Consider the following 7,285-nt stretch of genomic DNA (forward strand, 5'->3'; position numbering starts at 1 on the left):
GCGCAATAGCGAGCGTACGCATAGAACGCCTGTGGCGTCCGTTCGGCGTCTGCTCCAGTCCACCTTCTGCTTGGGCCAGCGCAGTGGTGCTTCCGCTACGGGCGCTGTATGAAGTTATCCCATAGCGATACGCGGAAGTTTCATGGCCAGATGAAAAGTATGGAAGAACCCTGCTACTACGATGCCACAGCGCCCTTCCGCTGACAGGCCGCAGGTACCAGCAAAGCAGGGCTCGTCTGATAGTCACTGTCCTCGAAGTGTTCGGAGCACAGAAAATCACGCTTTTACGGCACCCATGTCGGCTGTGATTGGCGCGCAGCACGACTCCATATCCTTCGAAGCTTCGGCTCTGCTGGAATGGTATGACACTGCTTGCCTCGCCCGACGGTATTTTACTCACACCCTTGCGTGAAGCAGCCTTGATGCATTATCCTGCGTTGTGCCAGGTGCTTCACTCATCACATTGAAAAGCAGCACCGTACTGAATAGCTTGCGATGTACGTAGGGTGCAATTACAAAGTATTTATCAATTTCCCGCGCATTTTATGTGATTCGAAAATTTCGTTCCCGTGATTTTCGACTGCGAGGTTTCTTGCGGAAATTCTAGCCCAGGAACTGCCTCGAGGAGCAATGAAAGTTCACTACAGTTTATGTAAAAGCCTCGAGAGGGTAATTTAACGATGGTGCTTAAAATCCGTGAGCTACACGGGAGGTATAGCAGGCACACGTAACAGATGGCTTCGGATCTCTTTTTAGCACACTGAATTATTTAACGTGCGCAGGAATTTCAGGAAGTGAAATTGTTTGCATTCCAAGTGGATGGAAACGTTGCCCCAGCGACCGGAAAATGAATTCTGCTGCATCGCGCTCAGCAGCACAACCATACAGCCTTCAGCAACCTCGTAAAATTCTCTCTTCATATTCGTTTATTGAACCATTGAAATGGTGTGCCAGCGGGCAGCATACTATAAAGCAGCCGTTCAGCTTTGCACTTTCTATACGTGTTACATGCTTCGTTCGACGACTATTCAAATGACTCTAATAGTAGTCAAGTGAAGCTAACGAAATCTGCGCGAGTGATGAATCCAGGTGTTAAGCAGCTTCCACATCTAAGGGACCACATAGTTCTTGACAGCGAGAAAACGTAGGTTTTATGTTTACTAAAATCGAAAACGTTCGCAGAAATAATCTCAACGAGTTAGTGTGCACGAATGACGTGGTATGCATTATGAAATTATTTATTTATTTATTTATTTATTTATTTATTTATTTATTTATTTACGCATTCTGCAGCATATACGTTATGTTGCAGCAGTAATGGACAAAAAGCACATGAAGAAAGAGGGAAAAAACACACAAACAGGGAATGTGTATTAAATGGTCAAGCAAACGAGACCGCACAGTGCACAGATTTATTGACATTAGAAAATCCAAAGCCACAAACTGTGTCAAGAGAAATGGTACCTAGTTAAAGTAGTTATACATTTAGCAGTATTATGCTAGTGCATTTACAAATTTGAACAATGACAATTACCAAGTTGCGGCAGATAATAAATTCCAATCATCAATCGTGTGCAAAAAAAAAGAAGCTGAACATGTCGGTGCGTTGCTATATAGAGGGGCAATAATGAGAGCATGTGGAGTTGGAGTATCAGATTGGTATGCGAAAGTTATGAGAGGGCTATTAGAGTAGTAGAATGAGATAATTGATAAAGCGATGTAATAACCTTAATGACTTTTTCTTCCAGAGCAGTGAGAGTGGTTGTCGGTTAGATGCAAGAATAGCTGATGAAGGTTAGAAATCGTAGTCATATCGGCGATAAATCAAGCACATTTTTTTGCCATGATGCGATGTGCCGTGTGAGGAAATGACAATGCTAACCTTCTCGGATGTTATAAATATTTGCGCACAACAACGCCTCAAGCAAACACGTCTCCATGAGTGTTCTATGTATTATACGCAGACAAACAGCAGTGGTGCGCGCAAGGTAACGTTTAACATAACTCACCATTCTAGCATTGCACGAAATAGCCTGAAAGAAATTAAACATTCGCAGTCAATATCACCGCTAATTTATCGTCAATCAAAGCAAATACCATCGCTTACATCGATTGTCGCAGCGCTTGGGAACCGCATGATTGTTGTCTTTTTTGTCTCCAAAATTTTCGGAAATTTTACATCTCTAGGCATGTTTCGTGGCGTAAGAAATTGCTTAGGACATATACTTACGAAGCACCCACGGTGTTCGCTTATGTGTGTAAAGTGTAATTAAAATTCACTAATTAAACTCACTAATTAAACTAACAAACATCGTACAATGCATGGACCATGTCAACCTGTAAATATCCCGCTCGATGACCACGAGCAGTCGATGTCACAACGCTGGCATTGTTATGAACGATGGCAGCGGGGGCGAACGATTCGTAAAGCCATGTGAATCACCACGACTTCGAAAATTAGATTCATCATCATCATCTGCATATTTTTATGTCCACTACAAGACGGCTTCTTTCAGCGAGCTCCAATTACCCCTGTCTCTTAACTTAGACTATGCGATCTGCAACTCTTGGGGCACGGAAAAACAGCCTAAGAAGGAAGACAGTACGCCGAAGTTAGCAGCCATCCCTGCTCGCCAGAGATCTTGCACCCCCCCCCCCCCCCCAATGATTACCAACAAATGGATACGGCACGCGGGCCGCGTAAGCGTAAACCGCACACAGGAATTTGCAGCTGCGGCAGGGCTAGATGAGAAGACGCGTGCTCTCCGCCCCATGCACACATTTGTCACGTGACCTCCAACTAACCTGAATATTGAGCGCGTTGGAAGTGTTACGCCTCAACGTTACGGGCTTTTTATCGCACCCGTGGTATATGGGTCGCTGACTCATATCACTTTTGGACTTTATACGGAACCTCACGGCGACGACGACAGCGAAAATGTACCTAGAGTGTCGATACAAGTGCTCTCGCTATAAAAGGAGAAATAGAAAACAGGCGGCGCGCTCGCTTCTACAGCGGCGGCGGACGTTGCAATATGCACCGGCTACAAACACAGCATGATCGAGCACCAACGACAAAACCAATAGTGCGGACCTCGCTTATCGGTACTTCGAAAGAACCCGTCTGACGCTGAAAAGGAAGCGTATTTTCCACCGTATAAGCAACAGCGGAAACATAACACTCGGCCCCGCGGGGAGACAGCGCACGCGAAGCGACCAACCAGCCATCTCGGATGGCCCAAGCTTGAACTCCCGGCCCAGGTTAACTCCAAAATAAAGCACGTGACCCACATATGTATGGCAGAGGCAGGAAAAGTAGAAGTTGAGGACCCGTGTGTTCTAGCCGCTAGGCGAAAGAAGACTCCAGGCCGCTATCAAGAAGGTTCCTCAGCTCACGTGTTTCCATCAGCGAGTGACGTGTACCGCCAGAGGTTCTATGAAGTATACTTGACACAGTGCTGTATTCGTTAAACAACAGGTATCAACCTGATATGTGGCAGCATAAGTCCCACATTGAGCAGCTTGCTATAGGGAAGGAAGACGAAGCATATATAACGTAGTTCTACGCTGACGACCTTGAACTGCATTAAAAATTCTATGCAGGTGCTTTTAGACAGACAGTGTTGAAGGCTAAAGATGTGTACGACACCCAGCAATCTGCATTTCTTTCTAAATGAAATAATAAACGCGCATCGTTTAGCTTTCTACGCGCCAAGAAAATGATTCCGCGACCAATAAATGCAGAATCCGCAGTTTTGTCTCTAGAAGAAATGAAGGATTCATTGGAGGTAATCGCTAGAGGGCTAGAACGTCGCTTTTGTTCCCAAAAACCATTAGCTCCATTGCTATCCCTATCTGAGGAAGATTTCACGCAAAATTTCGAAGGCTGAATTATCAGATGTCTTGCTAAGCTTTCCATCAGAGGCTCCGGGCCCCGATCGAATCACTTCGAACATGTTAAATATTTTATATAAAGAATCACCAGAATGTTTATTAGACATCATCAATTATTCCGTCAGAAGGGCATGGGTTCCATTGGAGTGGAAAATTGCCAAGGTCATTCCATTGCTTAAAAATCTGGCTGATGGCTATATATTAGACAATATATCAGGCCAATCGCGTTAACTTCAACTTTCGTAAAATTGATTGAAAGAGTTATCAATATTCGTGTCGTAAATTTTCTTAATGAGCGATCGATTCTGAGTCCAAAACAAATTGGTTTCAGATCACAGTGCTCTATATGGCAGGCCCATATTGACCTTGAATGCAGTATTCAGTTGGCACGGCGCCAAAGGCAGTATGCGGCATTAGTTCAAATGTTCAAAATTTACTATCATTGGGGGCCTCTACCCTTGGCACAGCGACAGGAAGGTTGTCGATGCCATCCAGGATTGCATTGCAGGGTCAGAAAGATTTAGATGATAAAATCAGGGCTTAGGGTTCCGAAATATATTTACAAATTTGATGACTAGCTGTTTATTTCTTTTTTTAGTCTTCATTTATTCCTTTATTCTATTCAAGTCATGTGATATATTCTACCTATTTATTGTCATATGCGTACGTATTCTCAAATTTATGTTTGCCGTATTTGATAAAACTCCTTTCTCATTGTTATATGAAACTACCCAGTTCTTGGCAAATGCCTCAGACTGGGTATGTGCCACTAAAACCAAGACTCTACATCTACATCTACGACCTTGAACCAGGAGGCCTGATTTTGCACAGAGATATGGTGATTGACATTTTACGCCAGTAAAGGTCGGTATTATTGCACACATTTGGGGACGTCGTGCACATGTTTACGGGCGGCAAGGGCGAACACCTGCGAAATCTTTTGCCGGAAATGGCCAAGCTAAAAAAATTGCCTTTGCCATACCGGTCTCGTCGACCACATCCTAGAGGTCTTCTTGCCTTCGGCTACTGAAAATGTACTTGCGCTCGACGAGTGGACAAGCCCGTTTGAACCATCTGGCTATTTTGCACGCACACAATGAACTTTCCCGCAAAATCAATTTAAATAAGATTGCCGATGACTTCATTTCCAGATCAAGTGCCTGAACGAACCCTATTTCAATGATGGTGAAATCACCACATCAGCCAACGAACTGATGTCTTTAATAGGAGAGAGAAAGGCACCAACTTACAAGTCAAAGGAAACCACCTGGCTTAGAAAACAACGCAAAAAGTTATACAAGGGAACGTTAATGGGCTCCATAACAGCGCAAGCAGAGTGACGGCATTTGGGTAAGAAAAGACGCGTGCACGGTTGGGCTGTTTGTAAAACTCCCTAGTCTATCTGTGCATTTTCCTTATTATTTTTGATTGGTCGTATGCTGCATTTGCCTCTCAGTAACACAATCCACGTTGTTTCTATATTTGCTATCGTGTCTTTTGGCGCTTTTGAGATATCGCTGTCTTATTTATTTATTTGTTAATATGTTTATTTAGGCACCTGACAATTTTTACTCTACAATCCTTTGTTCTGCCTCCGAAAAATAAACGAAACCAGTGGCATAAGGCATGCTTTGACATGTAATGAAACTATGGCGTTATTTATTCACATTATACTTATGCAAATTATTTTAGTCATAAGTTGTGTTCAGAAATGGTTATATATCGTTTAATTTTTATATATGTAATGTCTTAACTTCTCAATAACTGACCTTTCGTCAGGAAAAGATTGCTTGAATGTATATTTTGTAATAAATATTTTACAAGGCGTTACATTTCTTTTTCACAGATGTGTACTTGTGCGACTTAATAGGCACAAAACACATGTATCTCCCTAGCGTGTTTAACTGAATCCGCTTGTCGCATGGCTCAACCAAGAGACCTCAGTCTCTTGGCGGTGCGAGGGGACTGAGGCTGTAAAACTGCATTGTCTCCTACTCTGAGGTCTTGCAAATACTCATATAAGCTCGTCACTTTAGTGAACAATCTTTCGAGGTCACACGAAGTTTCCAGTGTCACTGTTATTAAAGGATATATATATATATATATATATATATTGTCACGGCTCACTGGAGACAAGAGCAAAGAGCGGTATTTAATTGAGGCAATGAGGACAAAGCGCTCAGTTCAAAACTTCGTCTTCTCTAGCACCTCGCTTGCAAGCTCGAGGTCGTCGTCTTAGTCGTCAGCGTGGTTGGGCACAGATAGCGTCGCGGCAATATGCATTCACGGGTGGGCTTCGAAATCTGGTTAGCACCCCCCCCCCCCCCGGCAGTATAAAAACTGTCCGCCTATGCCTCGAACAAAAGTGAGTAGGCAGTGTCCTAAAATAATTCACCGCACGCACTCATTCGCGATACCTGCGAACGTGGCGCAAACCGCGCAAGAGTGAAAGAGATAAAGCGAGGAGAAGAAAGTGAGGGAGGAGACAAGCATCCGGTTTGCTACCCTGCCGTGGGGCATAAAGCAAAGGGTAACAGTAAGAGGAAAAGAGCGAGGGAGTGACACACAGTATGAAGCACTGCACGACTAAAATCGGTCACTGAGTCCGCTCAAGAACTGCATTAGGGCATGAAAAACTTTCTGCGCCACCGACGGATGTGGCCAGGGTCCTAGAATTTTCGTTTCAGGAAATATTTTACGACAGTATAAGTGCTCCCCCTGCCCACGCCGTAGATACACCCATGGTTCAAGTTACGTGAAACGCGCTGCATATATATACTATATGACTTCAAGGCAGAGGCATATATGATTGCCGCAAGGTTATAATTGAAAAGGTCATACTCCACTTGAAAAACAATTCTCCCCCTCGCTGTCCTTGTCATACACATTATATATATATATATATATATATATATATATATATATATACATACATACAGAAACACACAGTTGGAGCAGAAGACAAACGTCCCTACAAGCAGTGACCTAAGTCCGATTATTAGACACATCCTGGATTCCCATCGGAATCTATTGCAAGTCGCCAGTGCCCAGGCTGTGTGTTAGAAAACGGCATTGCCTCCAAGTTAAATATGGGCACGATGGCGGGTAACGTGATGTATATGCTTTTTAAAGAGTGTGTTTAGCAAAGTTGTTAGCCCTTAGCGCGCAATAGAATTAGACAAAATGTTTGGCCGATATCTGCGACGGGGTGCCCATATTTTACATTAAGGCCAATTTCTATTCTGTAAAACAGGGGGTGCTGCACAGTGTGCTGGGAAACTGCTTCGCCACCAAGCACAATCTGAGCTTCTATACTTGGAGCTCACAAATTGGAGCGCTCACGCACAAACGTTTAAAAGAATGGGATGACATGCCGTTTACGATTTGTCAT

This window comes from Dermacentor silvarum, chromosome 1 (assembly GCF_013339745.2).
Source record: "Dermacentor silvarum isolate Dsil-2018 chromosome 1, BIME_Dsil_1.4, whole genome shotgun sequence".
NCBI lineage: Eukaryota > Metazoa > Arthropoda > Arachnida > Ixodida > Ixodidae > Dermacentor > Dermacentor silvarum.